The sequence below is a fragment of the Canis lupus genome, chromosome 4, assembly GCF_003254725.2.
Source record: "Canis lupus dingo isolate Sandy chromosome 4, ASM325472v2, whole genome shotgun sequence".
NCBI classification, from domain to species: domain Eukaryota; kingdom Metazoa; phylum Chordata; class Mammalia; order Carnivora; family Canidae; genus Canis; species Canis lupus.
In genome coordinates, this window is record NC_064246.1 from 83,262,430 (window position 1) to 83,277,131 (window position 14,702).

The following is a 14,702-nucleotide window of genomic DNA, read 5'->3' on the forward strand; positions in this document are numbered from 1 at the left end:
AGGGTATCTCTAAGTGTTTGGCTATTTAATAGGTGGGTGGCTCTTCTCACTTTTTTTTAGTCTCATGGAGCAAGGTTGTGCTAGGACAGCAGTCTTGACGACTGTAATCCAGCCATGTGTGCGATTAATTTCTAAATGCAGAAATCAATCTGTATATAGCTTTAATCACTTTCAAAGCTATATACAGATCCAACAGAAAACTAACTTCAAATTAAAGTCTGCACTTGAATATGGATTTTCTTTGAATAGTTGGACTTTCAAGGAATTCATGGAATTTTCTAGGTCGATGCTATATCTGCTTGTTGTGCTACACATTTTAAGCTTGGGATTCATACTCCTCTCCTTGTGAGGCAAAGTACTACAAACGTGATTCCCATGTGCAAGTTAGGGGAAGTTTCCTTTTTTTTTTCTAATATATTCTCATTTTATTAAAAAAAATACAGTTGGGGTGCCTGAGTGGCTCAGTCGGTTAAACATCTGCCTTTGGCTCAGGTCATGATCCTCGGGTCCTGGGATCGAGCCCCAGCCCCGAGTTGGCTCCCTGTTCAGCAAGGACCCTGTTTCTCCCTCTCTTTCTGCCCCTTCCTGTATTTGTGCTCTCTCTCTCTCTCTCTCGATCCCTCTCAAATAAATAAATACAATCTCTAAAAAATAAATAGAATTAGCAACAACAACAAAGCAAAGGAATTTCTGTGTAAAATAAAATAGATTCTAGAGAAATGCACAGTTTGGGAATTTGTTGATTTGGCTGTACTCTGACCATGTGATTTATATAAACACTCCGCTAATGAGTATTTCTTCAGAGCCTTCTGCACTAAATTCCAAGGGTGCAGTAATAAACTAGAAAGTTAAATTCTTTGTTTTACAGCATTGATACTCCATGAAGCAATAAACAAGTAACTATGTATTATATAAGGTTATGATAAATACTACAGAATAAAAATTAAGATTAAAGTAAGGAGCTAGATTATGAATATGTGCCTGTGTGTGAGATTCATTGGTAAGAGAAGGCTTTTCTGATCCGCTGGCCTCTGAGTCAAGATCTGAGGGAAGTTAAAGGACAAAGCATCAAGATATCCAGGCAAAGGGTGGCCCAGAGAAATATGGCCCGAGGATAATGAGAGAAGCAGAGAGGGGCTGCTGGATTGTGAAGCAGAAGAGATAGAAAACAGCGGATCCTACAGGGACTTAGTGTGGATCTTGCTCCTGATAGATGAGGAATGGTACGGCGGGACTCAATGAATGCTTTGGCTTTCCCCTGGGAGATTTGGTTTGATGAGAAGGAAAGTGAATGCAGAGAGACCAGGTGGGATGGCAGTCAAGGTCGAAAGTGATGGGAACTTGGAGTAGGGTATTTGTAAGAAAGAGTTGGAGCCAAGTGGAAGTACCAAGAAAATATCTGAGATAGAAACTACCAGACCTGCTGCTAGACTAGATAAGGAAGGGGGGGAAATGATGGCCTCTAGCATGTCATATGAGAAACTAAGCTGCTGCTGGTTTAAGTGAGCAAGCAGGAAGAAAACAAAATATGCGATAATGGAGCAGTGTCACTCATAAGCGTGACCACCCAAACATACTATTTCAAGTATAAGAATGACAGTTTCTTTTCTTTTTTTTTTAAATTTTATTTATTTATGATAGTCACACAGAGAGAGAGAGAGACAGAGAGACAGAGACACAGGCAGAGGGAGAAGCAGGCTCCATGCACCAGGAGCCTGATGTGGGATTCGATCCCGGGTCTCCAGGATCGCGCCCTGGGCCAAAGGCAGGCGCCAAACCGCTGTGCCACCCAGGGATCCCAGAATGACTGTTTCTTAAAAGATGTTGACTAAAATATCATAATTGGTAAAAACTTACCTTAAAACAGACTTTCTTTTTTTAAGATTCTTTATTTATTCATTCATGAGAGACACAGAGAGAGAGAGAGAGGCAGAGACACAGGCAGAGGGAGAAGCAGGCTCCGTGCACCGGGAGCCCGACGTGGGATTCGATCCCGGGTCTCCAGGATCGCGCCCTGGGCCAAAGGCAGGCGCCAAACCGCTGTGCCACCCAGGGATCCCAGAATGACTGTTTCTTAAAAGATGTTGACTAAAATATCATAATTGGTAAAAACTTACCTTAAAACAGACTTTCTTTTTTTAAGATTCTTTATTTATTCATTCATGAGAGACACAGAGAGAGAGAGAGAGGCAGAGACACAGGCAGAGGGAGAAGTAGGCTCCACGCAGGGAGCCCAAGTGGGACTCGATCCCGGGTCTACAGGATCATGCCCTGGGCCAAAGGCAAGCACCAAACTGCTGAGACACCCAGGCATCCCAAAACAGACTTTCAAAAGGAAAAAAAAAAAAAAAAAGGGAAGAAAACAGTGAAGGAATTTATTTGGTTTTAAGTCTTTCATTTAGCATGAAATGTCAAGATTTTGTTTCTACATTTAGATGTAAGACTGTTGTCCTATACTGTGGAGGCCACAGATACACCACTAGCACTATAAGACAGGTGTGTGTGTGTGTGTGTGTGTGTGTGTGTGTGTGTGTGTAAAATATATAAATTTGGGAGGAAAAGTATACAAACGGAGAAGTGGGATATGACCCCCCCTCCCCGATCTCTCAGCAATCCGTAGAGACTACTAAGATAAAATAAAGCTGGGCTGTAATCACTGCAGGAAAGACTGGAACAGAGAGACCCCACTCTTGTAACGGTCTGCAGATATTTAGGGGGAGGGATCAAAACATTTAGGAACTTTATTAAGATTTGTGCTTCCTGGTTGAAGAAGTGGCTCCATTAAAGGGAGAAAGTTCTGAGCTCTGCCTCTGGTATCATGTTTTTTCTTCAAGTAGTTTAGAAGAGCTGAACTGGTAGCTTGCTAAATTACTGGAAGGGTGAAGACAACGAGCTCCCGGGGCATCCAAATTTGTCTTTCCTCATTCTGATTAGACTTCATTCTCCCACTGGCATTTCACTTCCCATTGAAATGTGACCTACAGAGATGCCACCTCTATTAATTCCTTTTTCAGGATTATCCCATTCAATTTAAAAATCCTTAGCTGCATTTTCTTCAAAAATTAACACCATATTCTCTTTAATTTTGTTACAAAAGTTAACTTTTTATTCTGAGATTTAGCAAAACTTAGGAAATTATATATATATGTATATATATATATACATATATATATATATATAAAATCTCATCCCATTCTCAGGTTTTCCACATTTTATAAATCAATTTTCCCGTTAATCCTAAACCTCTGTTTGCCTTCAGAATTTGCCAGAATGACCTAATAGACATAGGAGAAGCTAAAGTTTTTTTTTGCCTGTATTATAAACATAGGTTTTTCCCCCAAATCTCACAGTGAATAAATTGTTCACTACTTGTGCAGAAGAAAAACATGGCTATACATTGTATTTTCCTAATTGATGCTATCACTTATGGGTAACAAAATATTGGTAATTGTTAAGCCAGTGAAAAGAGAGTCTATTCAATCTAAAATAAAAAGAATGAGTTTATTTTCTATATGATTCATGAGGCCAAGGGTTTTTGTCTTTTATCTGAAATGTCTAATTAATTGAGACATAAGTATTTTTATATTAAATAATAAATCAGTTATATATCTAAATTAATCAATATTTTATTGATATTTTCAATTTAACTCTAGGTAATTAGATATAGACCATTTATAACAATAACATTTGTAGGGAGAAGAGAAGACTAATATAGAAACTAAATAAAGTCATTAGAGCATTGGGATGGTTCCCAGTGTCTTACATTCATAAATAGTAAAAATTATTTCATAATTAATACAATTTATGACATTTGATTAAATCTTCCAGCTTTGTTGGGACATCTGGGTGTCTCAGGGTTTAGGCATCTGCCTTTGGCTCGGGTTGTGATCCCAGGATTTGGGATCAAGTCCCACATCGGGCTCCCTGCATGGAGCCTGCTTCTCCCTCTGCCTGTGTGTCTCTCTCTCTCTCTGTGTGTCTCTCATGAATAAATAAATAAATCTTAAAACAAAAGCTTCCAGATTTACAAAGTGAGTTGGTATCAGGAGGTTATGTGTATATAAAACATATTTTTCATATTTTTTATTATTAATGACCATAGTGTGAGGGCTTTTGTTAATTACAAATCCACATTAATATAGCCTTTTTTAAGTTTACTTTAGCTCAATCTTTACTTGTCCTTAAGACAAATGGTATTGACTAATTCCTGTGGTTCACTTAATAGAACATGTAGAACTCCATTTATATTCATTATGGCCTGGATTAATCATCCCATTTCTTACCTAGAGCTATGTCAAAACAGACTCCCCAACTCATGATTTACATCTGATTTCTCGCTGAATTCTAGACTTGCAGTTTTGATAGAAAGGAAGACTGAACTTTATGGTCTTGACAAGCTTTTGGAAATATTGTAGATCTTGAACTAATTAATAACAATAATTTTGTTATATTAACGTGCACAAAATACTAGGCACATAGTAATACTTCTTGCTTGTGTGTTTCCTGCTCTAATAATAATTACTATTCAATCAGATGAAATTTGAAGGAAGATTTTTTAAGGGATTACAAAGGTATGAGGCGCTGTCCTTGGTGCTGAAAATAAATGGAGACTTCGTGTGTTTGGAACAATGATGAAACCAGAGGATTGAGTTGAAGTTGGAGCCCATTTTAGTTTTTAATTTGTGATTAAACCTATTTATAACTTCAACTTGCTCATCTACAGACTGAATGTAGCATGGATTATTGATCTAACCACCTTAAACGTTCAATGAAAATAATTATATATATGTACTTCACTCTCTATATATTTTCTCTCTATATATATATGTATGTGTGTGTATATATAGTATTTTGTGAATTGCAAGTCATGAGATCAACCCTTCCATCAACCCTTCCATGATGGGGATCCCTGGGTGGCACAGCGGTTTAGCGCCTGCCTTTGGCCCAGGTCGCGATCCTGGAGACCCGGGATCGAGTCCCACGTCGGGCTCCCGACATGGAGCCTGCTTCTCCCTCTGCCTGTGTCTCTGTCTCTCTCTCTCTCTCTTTCTCTGTGTGACTATCATAAATAAATAAAAAAAAATAAAAAAAATAAATGTTAAAAAAACCCTTCCATGATGTATTTCATAGAACACTGGCTCTGCTATGAGTCAACAGCAGCAACATAAGTGAAGCCTGGTCAAATACTTGGGAAATGCAGCATGGTATCTCCATTCCACTCGAGTGGCATGTTGCATATTAACTTTTATAGGCTCAACAATTTTGTTTAAACTAAAATTCTCTAGATTTATTTAACTGAACTCCTTTATCATACGATACCTATTAGCACTGCAAAAAAATTATTGTACCATGGAAAATGCAGAGGAAATTATACATTATGTAAATGTTAGTTGTGTCTTTATTTTTATAGTCTAGTAGGAGTAACAATGTAATTATATGAATAGCTACAGCACGCAGCAGACTCTCAGTATAATAAAAGCAGTACAAATGATATCTTGCCATCTCACAGAAAGGAAATGTTAACCGATGTTGTGAAAATCAAGCGATTCTTTAAAAGATTTCATGTAACTATTGTGGAGGATTAGACATAAAGTTTTCTAAAGTCCATTCCAACAGTAAGATAGGTGGGCATGTATGTATTTGTATATACACACATGCATCACTAAAGCTATGCAAAATAAAAATTGGAAAATCAAAATGTAGGTTCTATATTAGAGAACAGAGCCTGGAAATGAACAGACTGGTTAGGTGGAGTGTTTTGTTTTTGTCATGTGTGTGTGTTTTATTAAACTCCACATTTTAATATGATATGCAGAAGAATATGCACATCAAACATAAATGTCATTGGGTCTGATTATTAAATCTTATGTCCTGTCTGAATTGAGCTTGAAGAAAAACGGATTATAGAATCATAGAATTAGAAGAAAATTTAGTTTAATTCAGTGCAACAGAATCTAATGGACTAAAATTTTCTGTTGTTTTGTTATATAAAACGTGCATTGAGACATGTTTAAAATTAACAGCAGTTAAATATGTTCACTCTCACATTAGGAATACCAAGTATGGGAAAGACAAAAAGGAAGTACATTCAATAAAATATAAGGATAATAGCAAACTCATACTATTGTCTACCCAATAGACATTTCCCTTTCTTCCGTTTAAGGGGATGATAATTGTGTTCATGAACCACATTCAGTCATGAATCCACAGGATCCAAGGCATGAATCCACAGGATCATGGCAATATGTGAGGAATACAGAGGAGAAACATTGAGTCTAGTCTTTGATGAGGATGTTGAGATAAGGAATTGAAAATTAAATGACTTTATCTCTGGATTTCTTGTTTCAAGAGAGAATGTATTTTATGGTTTTAAACATACTGTTTTGGGGTTTTATTTTTATTTACAGCCCAAATTATCCTAGATGATGAAAGATTAAAGAAAAATCATATCTATTCCTTTTCTAGACACGATAAAATAACTTCATATAACATGTCTTTATTTTTCATGCACTTAAAAACTTTGGAACACCAACAGTACACTATTATACCAAAAGATTAGGAAGCAAATGGCAAGCTTCACATGGAAAAGGATGCTCAGGCTGTTTGATTCTGACTCCCACTCTTGCCTTCTTATGCTGCAATTTTACCTTAAGGTTTTGTTGGTGGTGGCTCCTCCTGGACTAATTTTACAGAGTTTCTCTTTAGTGGGCTAGTTAAGCAAATAGTATATAACTGAACTCTTCCCTTTTCTTGAACAATAGATAAATAACTATGACATGAATGTAAACCTAAAAGGCATAAAAGGCATACAGTATTAAGGAGTGGTCAAGCATGGGTGATCTGAGGTAGTTTTTTCCTTTTTTTTTTTTTTTGAGGTAGTTTTTCCAAGGATTGTGTGTTGGTTCTACCATTTATTAGCTGTGTGGCTTCGGGAAGGTCATTTAAGTGTCAGTGTCCCACTTCCCCCATGTATAAAATTAACAAACGACATTTATACACAGAAATATTGGGAAAACGAAGTACTTATGTAAGTGCCTGGCGGAGAGGGAGCACTCTTACACCTGCAACTGAAAAACGATATAGAATGCTGTCTTTCACTTAGCTCACTCAAAAAGTCTAACTATAATCCAAAGGATATATATTTTAAATCAATGTGTATTGTACTCAAATTATCAGAGGAAATAATTTTGCTCCTAACCATGGTACAGTCAGTCACTGATATTACACTGAAGCAACATCTTATAATAACAACACTTAATAGCCATATAGCACATTTATTCTAAGTAGCTGGAAGCACTTAACAGACATTATCTAATTAATCATTACAGATCCCTCCATGGTAGGTCAGAGTTATTATCTCACTGTTAGAGATAACGATACTGATATACAGGACCAGTGAGCTACTTGCAAAACCTGAATGATTGCTTCAGCATGTAGTCAGGAATAGATGCGAAGGTCAAGGATGCTGTTAAGTGCACCATGCTAGTTCTTGGACTAGACATTCTTAAATTATTTTCTTTTAAATACTACATAAGGGTATCTGCTGATCATGAAGCCCAATTAGGGGCTCCATCCGAGGACCCTCATGATCTGAGCTGAGACCAAGAGTCAAATGCTCAACTGACTGAGTCAGCCAGCCACCCCAGTTGGTCCAGTTTTAAGAATATTTTTAATAAGCAGGAGAGTTACATAACAAAAAAATGAAACCCTTATAGAAATTTGGAAACACTGGAGATGGGCTGATGAAAGAGATATTAACAAAGAGCAAAAGGTGTACTTTTAGTACCCCTGAGTCTGGAGTTGAATCCTAAATATAACGCTTCTTAAGCCTATGATGTCAAGTAAGTTAATCTGCTTTCCTAAAACCTAGTTTACTAATGTGTAAGGCATGCATAACTCAGATAAATACATGACGCAGAACATAAAATGCTATATCCCATATAAAGCAATTAATATTGCATTTAGTCAGTACTATGCATTCAGTAGTCATTTCTTTTTTCTCATTTCCCCTACACCATATAATGTGGGCACAGATTCAGCCCCGAGGAAGACTGCCTATCGTGGGTATAATTTAGACTTTGAGGAACAGTAGATGCAAATTATTTTTGTTTCAGGTGTTATTTTCTGAGAATCAGACTTTACTGTGCGATTTGTCAAGGTCATTGTGTGAAACAATTCTGTATGCATTCCTGGAGTCAGAGGTCTAAACGGGCTGTATAACAGTTTGATGGAAAAGGCACTATGCAAATCTAATGCACGCTGTCATCATTATGGATAAGACTTTTCATTTTCAGACTCTTAGGAGGTTTGTCGTCTATAAGAAAGAACTTTGACTCAGTAAGTGGGTTAGTGTGATTGATATTTTACTCTGCAAGAGAGCAGAACAGTAATGAGTTTAACCTATAAAGTGTAAATTATCTATCTCTCTATATTTATAAATATGAGAAAGGGATAAAGTAAAAATGAGGAAATATGAAGGAGCGTGTGTGTCTGTGTGTGCATGTGTAGACAGAGAGAAAGAGAGCCAGAAACAGAAATAGAGGCAAAGGAAAAAAAAAAAAAACAGGAGGAGATTGAGATTGAGAGCCAAAGAAAGACACCACAGAAAAATGCAGACAGACAGGACAGACAGGGAAAGGGGAAGACAGGCAGCCAACAATATGGGGGAAGGGAAATAGTCTGTGATTTAGGCAAGAGAAATAGAAATGGGATGGGCAGATAGAGGGGCAAAGAGAGAGAGGGAATATAAAATGCATCCAAAGTAGCAGTGCTTTATTTTTGTCTGACATAAGAAAGGATCCTTATTCTTCCTTAGTGGAGTGTAGTTATTGTCAATGGGAGGTCACCAGGGAAGATGTGTGCCTCACAGCAAGGACTGCTGTCTCTTTGTGCTATTTATTTGTGCACTGTATGCCCCACACGCACATTATTTACCTTGATTATTCTTTGAAGGAATGTATTAGACTTTTTATTTTTATATATGACATATATCAGACTTTGTACCACATAACTCAAAACAGTACTTGAATCATGTGCAACACAAATAATATGTGTCCATATTTGAGGGCTGCAAGGAGAATCAGGACTGCAAGAAGTTGAAAAGCAAAAAGCACACAAAAGCCAATTTTTGCTCATTTGCTTTTAATTGTGAAGGAATGAAAAGGACATAGGAAAGAAATAAGCATTAATATTGCCGCAAATCTGCATCCATCTGTCTTTGGTTCTGTAATGCATGCTGAATAAATTGTTTTAAAATTAAATGACCTCCTCCTTCAAGTAGCTCAAGATAGCCAAGTCTATCACTATATAATTAGTCAGAGAATTGAGCTCTAACTATGAAATAGAATCCAGAAAAAAAAGGGGGGGGGCAATATCTGTGGAGACCAGTATATAATAATGGGAGATGAGACATGAAGAAGAAAATCACAAACTTTAATTTGTCATCCATTAAAAATTGCTACATCCTTGCAAATATCCATGCTATCTCCATGCATATAAACATACAGCACAATCATCCCATAAAGTTAAGAGGCGTGCTTCATCAGAACAAAGGTGTTATTGGTGCAGAATGCACAATGGCTAGAAAGAAAGAAAGAAAGAGAGAGAGAGAAAAAAGAGAGAGAGAGAGAGAGAAAGAAAGAAAGAAAGAAAAGAAAAGAAAAGGGAGAGAGAAAGAAAGAAAAAAGAAGAAGAAGAAGAAAGAAAAAGAAAGAAAGAAGAAAGAAAGAAAGAAAGAAAGAAAGAAAGAAAGAAAGAAAGAAAGAAAAGAAAAGAAAAGAAAGAAGAAAGAGAAAAATAATTCTTTTCTCCTCTGACTATCCTCAGCTTCCCACCTTCATGGCCTAATTCTCTTGTTCTTGTTCAGGTGCCATAAGTGGCCATTATCTGTATTAGGAGGGAAATAATGACTTTTAGAAACAATGGGGAAGTATCCGTTCTTCATGATGGTGTTGTGAAGAGAGATTGGGGAAAATCAATGTGATTGAGAAAGTAAAGGTTGATGCCACCCTTTGGGTCAGATATATATTCACGTGTCAGAGGAAAGCTATTACAAATGGAATATAGATTTTTAAAGCTTAACTGTAATGTCATTAATGAAACCAGACCCAGAGGAGCCCTATCAGAATACTTCATAAAAGAAAATACCCAAACCTACATAAAATGAGCAAATCTCGTTTTCATCATGCTATCATTACCTGTTTATAGCACTATAAATGTGTAGTATTTATATGTTCCAAAGTAGAATTAGAGATTTAAATTATGTCTTTTAAAAATAGTGCCATGTTTTATTTTCTTAAGGTTGATTCCAGACCTACAGAAGAGAAATGGGGCATGCCAGAGCCATTGAGTCCAAAGAGCTATATATTTGAAGAACTTGTCATGATAAACAAAAATCAAAGCTTTTAAAGTTATAACTCCCCAGAGTACGAGCAAACCAAGGACACCAATACCATTACCACTGTCAAAATCTGTCCATGGCATTAAACTTTTCAATCTGCTTTGGGTTGGCAGTGTAAGGTCATTCTAATTCCCTTGGGTATCTTTCTTTCAGCAAGGCATTGGCTCCCCGTGAGTAATTTACTTGATTGGGATTTATATATTCCGATGCTTAAAAATCATACCTGTGACCAGCAGCCCCAGAATATAAACAGAGATTCTAACACATTGTCTCACAAACTGTATCTATTCTCAGATCTGTTTTCTCCTGCTGGTTGAGTCTGTCTAATCTAAAGAAATCGAGGTCTCTATTTTCTTATCCATATGTATGTCTCACGCCATTAAAGGTATATGACTATGAAGGGTGAGTGATGATTTTGACGATTTTGAGACTAGCTTATTAGTGATATAGTGATGATTTTGAGACTAGCTTATTATTCTCAGTTGGAAATCATGTATTTTCTTTCAAAAGTACTTCCATATAGAGCATAAGGATTGAGGGTCAACAATTCAAGTTCCATATGAACCTCAAGGTATTTAGACAGTATGACTTATCAGTTAAAAGATTTCTTAGATTTCATTCAAATTAACATTTGCAGTCTTTTTTTCTTTTTTTTTTTCTTTTTACTTTTTAAAGTTAGTATATGCAAGGTAGAGATCTAGTGATAAGTCAACTAAAAGCAAAAGGATCCCTCCATGCGTGTCCTTCAATAACCAAGGCTGGGGATCCCTGGGTGGCGCAGCAGTTTGGCGCCTGCCTTTGGCCCAGGGCGCGATCCTGGAGACCCGGGATCGAATCCCACATCGGGCTCCCGGTGCATGGAGCCTGCTTCTCCCTCTGCCTATGTCTCTGCCTCTCTCTCTCTCTCTGTGTGACTATCATAAATAAATAAAAAATAAATAAAAAAAATAACCAAGGCTGGAGGAGGGAGAGGACAAGACAGGATGTTTTGACAATGGTACATAAAGAGGGAGAAAGGAGAGAAAATACCACTTTTCAACAGTAAATATGGTAATTTATTATCCAGCTACCTCCATGATGAAAATGACTATGATAAAACCTATTAAGATAATGAAGATATGCCTATGATTATACATATTTGTCTTAAGAAAATGTCCTTATTTTAATTAGAAAATGGTGCATGGGTGTACCTTTCATGAAAATCAGTTCTGTTTTTTTAAGATCGTAGTACAGTTTTTCTCTAGATACATCTATCAAAGCCATATTATCTCCTTACACAAACCATTCCTCTCTCCTTTCTCCCTCAAATTCACCATGTCCCAAAAATCTACTCTGGGAAATGTATGGACCTCTTAGAGCATTCGTATGTTCAAAAGCTAAAGGACACCAAGGCCAGCAATACAGCTGTGAACCAAGTTTTAAAGAATAAAGTTTCGTTGTATATGTAAACTTTGAAATACTGCAAATAAAGCTATTATGAAGAGACCTGGCACTTCAAAACTGAGGGGATATCATTATAAATCTTGCCTTTATTATTTTTCTGAAGCAATAGTACAGTAGCTAACACAAGTGATCATTAGGGCTAGTTTGTCAGTATGTAGTGGATCAAGCAGTTAAGTGTGTCAGAACATGCATGTGTGACAGTGCACATGTGTGTACTTTTGTTTTAACATGCATTGTGAGCACACAACCCCAAAAAGTATATACCGTGTAATCATGATATTAAAATTGGGTTTACAAGGGCTAGTACTGGAAAATACTGGAAAACAAGCCCGCACATGTAGCGCAACAGACACTAGGTTCAGAAACACTCTCACTGAAGCTGGATTATCTCCATATTTTTAAAGAACACATTCATTCTGCTTCTTATATTTGTTCCTGTGGGAAATTTAATCTCTCATTATGTGAATGTAAGGTCTTCACAAATGGATACTTCAATGGAAGGCAGCTGTGTCGTGCCTGCCTCAGAACAGCTTGCTGTGGACCAACTGAAAACACATGTACATCACTTAAAATGACATTGTGATAAAAGCTCAGTAAATATTTTTTATTCTATTATATCTAAAAATAATGGGGTTTGCATGGAAGAAAGAGATAAAACCATTCTCTCCTCCAAATGGTGCCCATGACCAATACTACACCAGAACACTTTTGCAAGGTACAGTGAGTAGGCTGCTTCCAGGAACCACAGCATAAGCCAGGGTTATCAGAGGCCACATTTAGTGGCACTAAATAGACTTTCCTAAGTTAATGTAGGTGTCTAAATAAGATGGCCTTATTTTATTTTTTTTTAAGGAAATTCATCCCAAATTGCAAAGAGGAAAACTATGAAATGGCCATACAAGAATCCATTCTAAAGTTGTAATCTCCCTCTGTTTTATAGATCCAGCTCAAAATATTAATTTGAATCCAATAGAGTGGGACACCTGGGTGGCTCAGAGGTTGAGCATCTGCCTTTGGCCCAGGGTGTGATCCTGGAGACCAGGGATCCAGTCCCACATCGGGCTCCCTGCGTGGAGCCTGCTTCTCCCTCTGCCTGTGTCTCTGCCTCTCTCTATCTCTCTCTCTGTGTCTCTCATGAACACATAAATAAAATATTTTTAAAAATGAATTCAGTACAGTAAGTTGTAATACGTATTTTGTTTACATCTAGACATTAGTTTTCATGATTACAGAATAAATGTTAGTGTATTCAAGTCTCAATATAATAAATACCCTGGAGAGAAAACATAGGAATAGACTGGAGTTTAGACTCCTTGCCACATTTTTATTTGATTTGTGGTCCATATAGATTCACAGTTAATTGTAGGTGAGATTCGAATAGGTATACCAAAGACTTCATTATAATTAATGCCGTTGAATTTATTTTTAATTCGAAGATATTTCAGCATTGTCTCCTTGGTTTTTATTTATTTTTAAACTAAGCTATTGCACCAACTAGGAAAATATATTCTAGACATTTATTATCATATAATAATATAAACATTTATTTGACATTTAGACCTTATACATTTTAAAGGTTAGAATAAAATAAAGGGGATTTTTTTTCTTAGATTTATGGACGGCAACCTAAATATCTTTCCCTCTTGTATATTTGTTGGCAAATGATCTGTATATCCATCTTAAGATCATATTTCACCAATGACCTTGCTGGGACAATTCAATTTTATTTGGTGAATGTCAGGTCAAATGCATCAAATATGCCTCCGTGTATGTTACTTTCATTTCCTGGTATATGTATAGGTCTGAGGATCTGTGAGAAAATATTATCATTATGTGATATTCTTGAACCCTAGGAACACCCACAAGATTACTCTTCTCAGTTGAGACATAATGAGCTCCTCTTTATGACCGGGTTCAATCTTCCTTCCTCACGGAACAGGTAACAGGAAAGAGAGAAATTGCTCAAGATGCAAATTATGCAGACTCCTGTGACCCAGGTGAACCAGACCTTACAAACTGCCTGTCAGGGAGATGTAAATTTCTCAGAAGCAACTAGATCACTTGACTCAAAGGAAGTTATTGATTTTCCTGCAATGTCTCCCATGCAGAAATGAAAGACAAGTGTGTGAGGGAAATACCTTCACATCTTTCTTTTGTTAAACTGCCTTTTTCGCCGATTAATACTAGAGTTCATACAGCATCGAGACATTAAAAACATGTTTTCTCCATTTTCAAAAAGAAGGAAACAAAAAAAAAGGGAGACAGAGACATTCAAGAAGGATATGATCGGGAAAATTCTAACAACGTGGCATCTCCATCTATACTTTAATCGATACACATTAACACGAGCTGCATTATGCATATGTAAGAAAATGCTTGCCATCTTAGCAAAAAATGGCACAGCAATTAAAATGTCAAAAAGGCTAAGAAGACAGTGTGAGATTAAGTGCAGTTATAATTTCATTTTAAAACTCTCAATTCTCTAGTGCTCATTGGAGTGTTTGTTTTTAAGGATTTTAAATTTTGAAACACTTGCAAAACTCAGTCACTCAGTATCTTATGTAAAAATTACATATATTTTGATTGCCTTTATTCTCTGGCCAAATTACCTGATGGTCTTTTACATTTTTTTTTTTTCTTCACGAGTTAGATTAAAGGCAGAAAATATTCCGTTATTTATTTTCCTTCCTTACACAAAGGTAGCTGTGACCCCATAAGACTCAAAGAAGGACCCCCTACCATTTATTATTTGGATAAGACTTCAGAGACAAATGTCACTCGATAATAAAAATCACATTCACTAAAATGTATTTGAAAAGTCTGTCAAAAAAAAAAAAAAAGAAAAGTCTGTCAATTCTCT

At 36.6% G+C, this 14,702-nt stretch overlaps 1 protein-coding gene across 3 annotated transcripts in view; it reads left to right on the forward strand.

Moving 5' to 3' along the window:
* CDH12 (cadherin 12) overlaps positions 1-14,702 on the forward strand; it is a 963,430-nt gene that overhangs the window by 620,470 nt on the left and 328,258 nt on the right. The gene's annotated exons all lie outside the window — the stretch shown is intronic.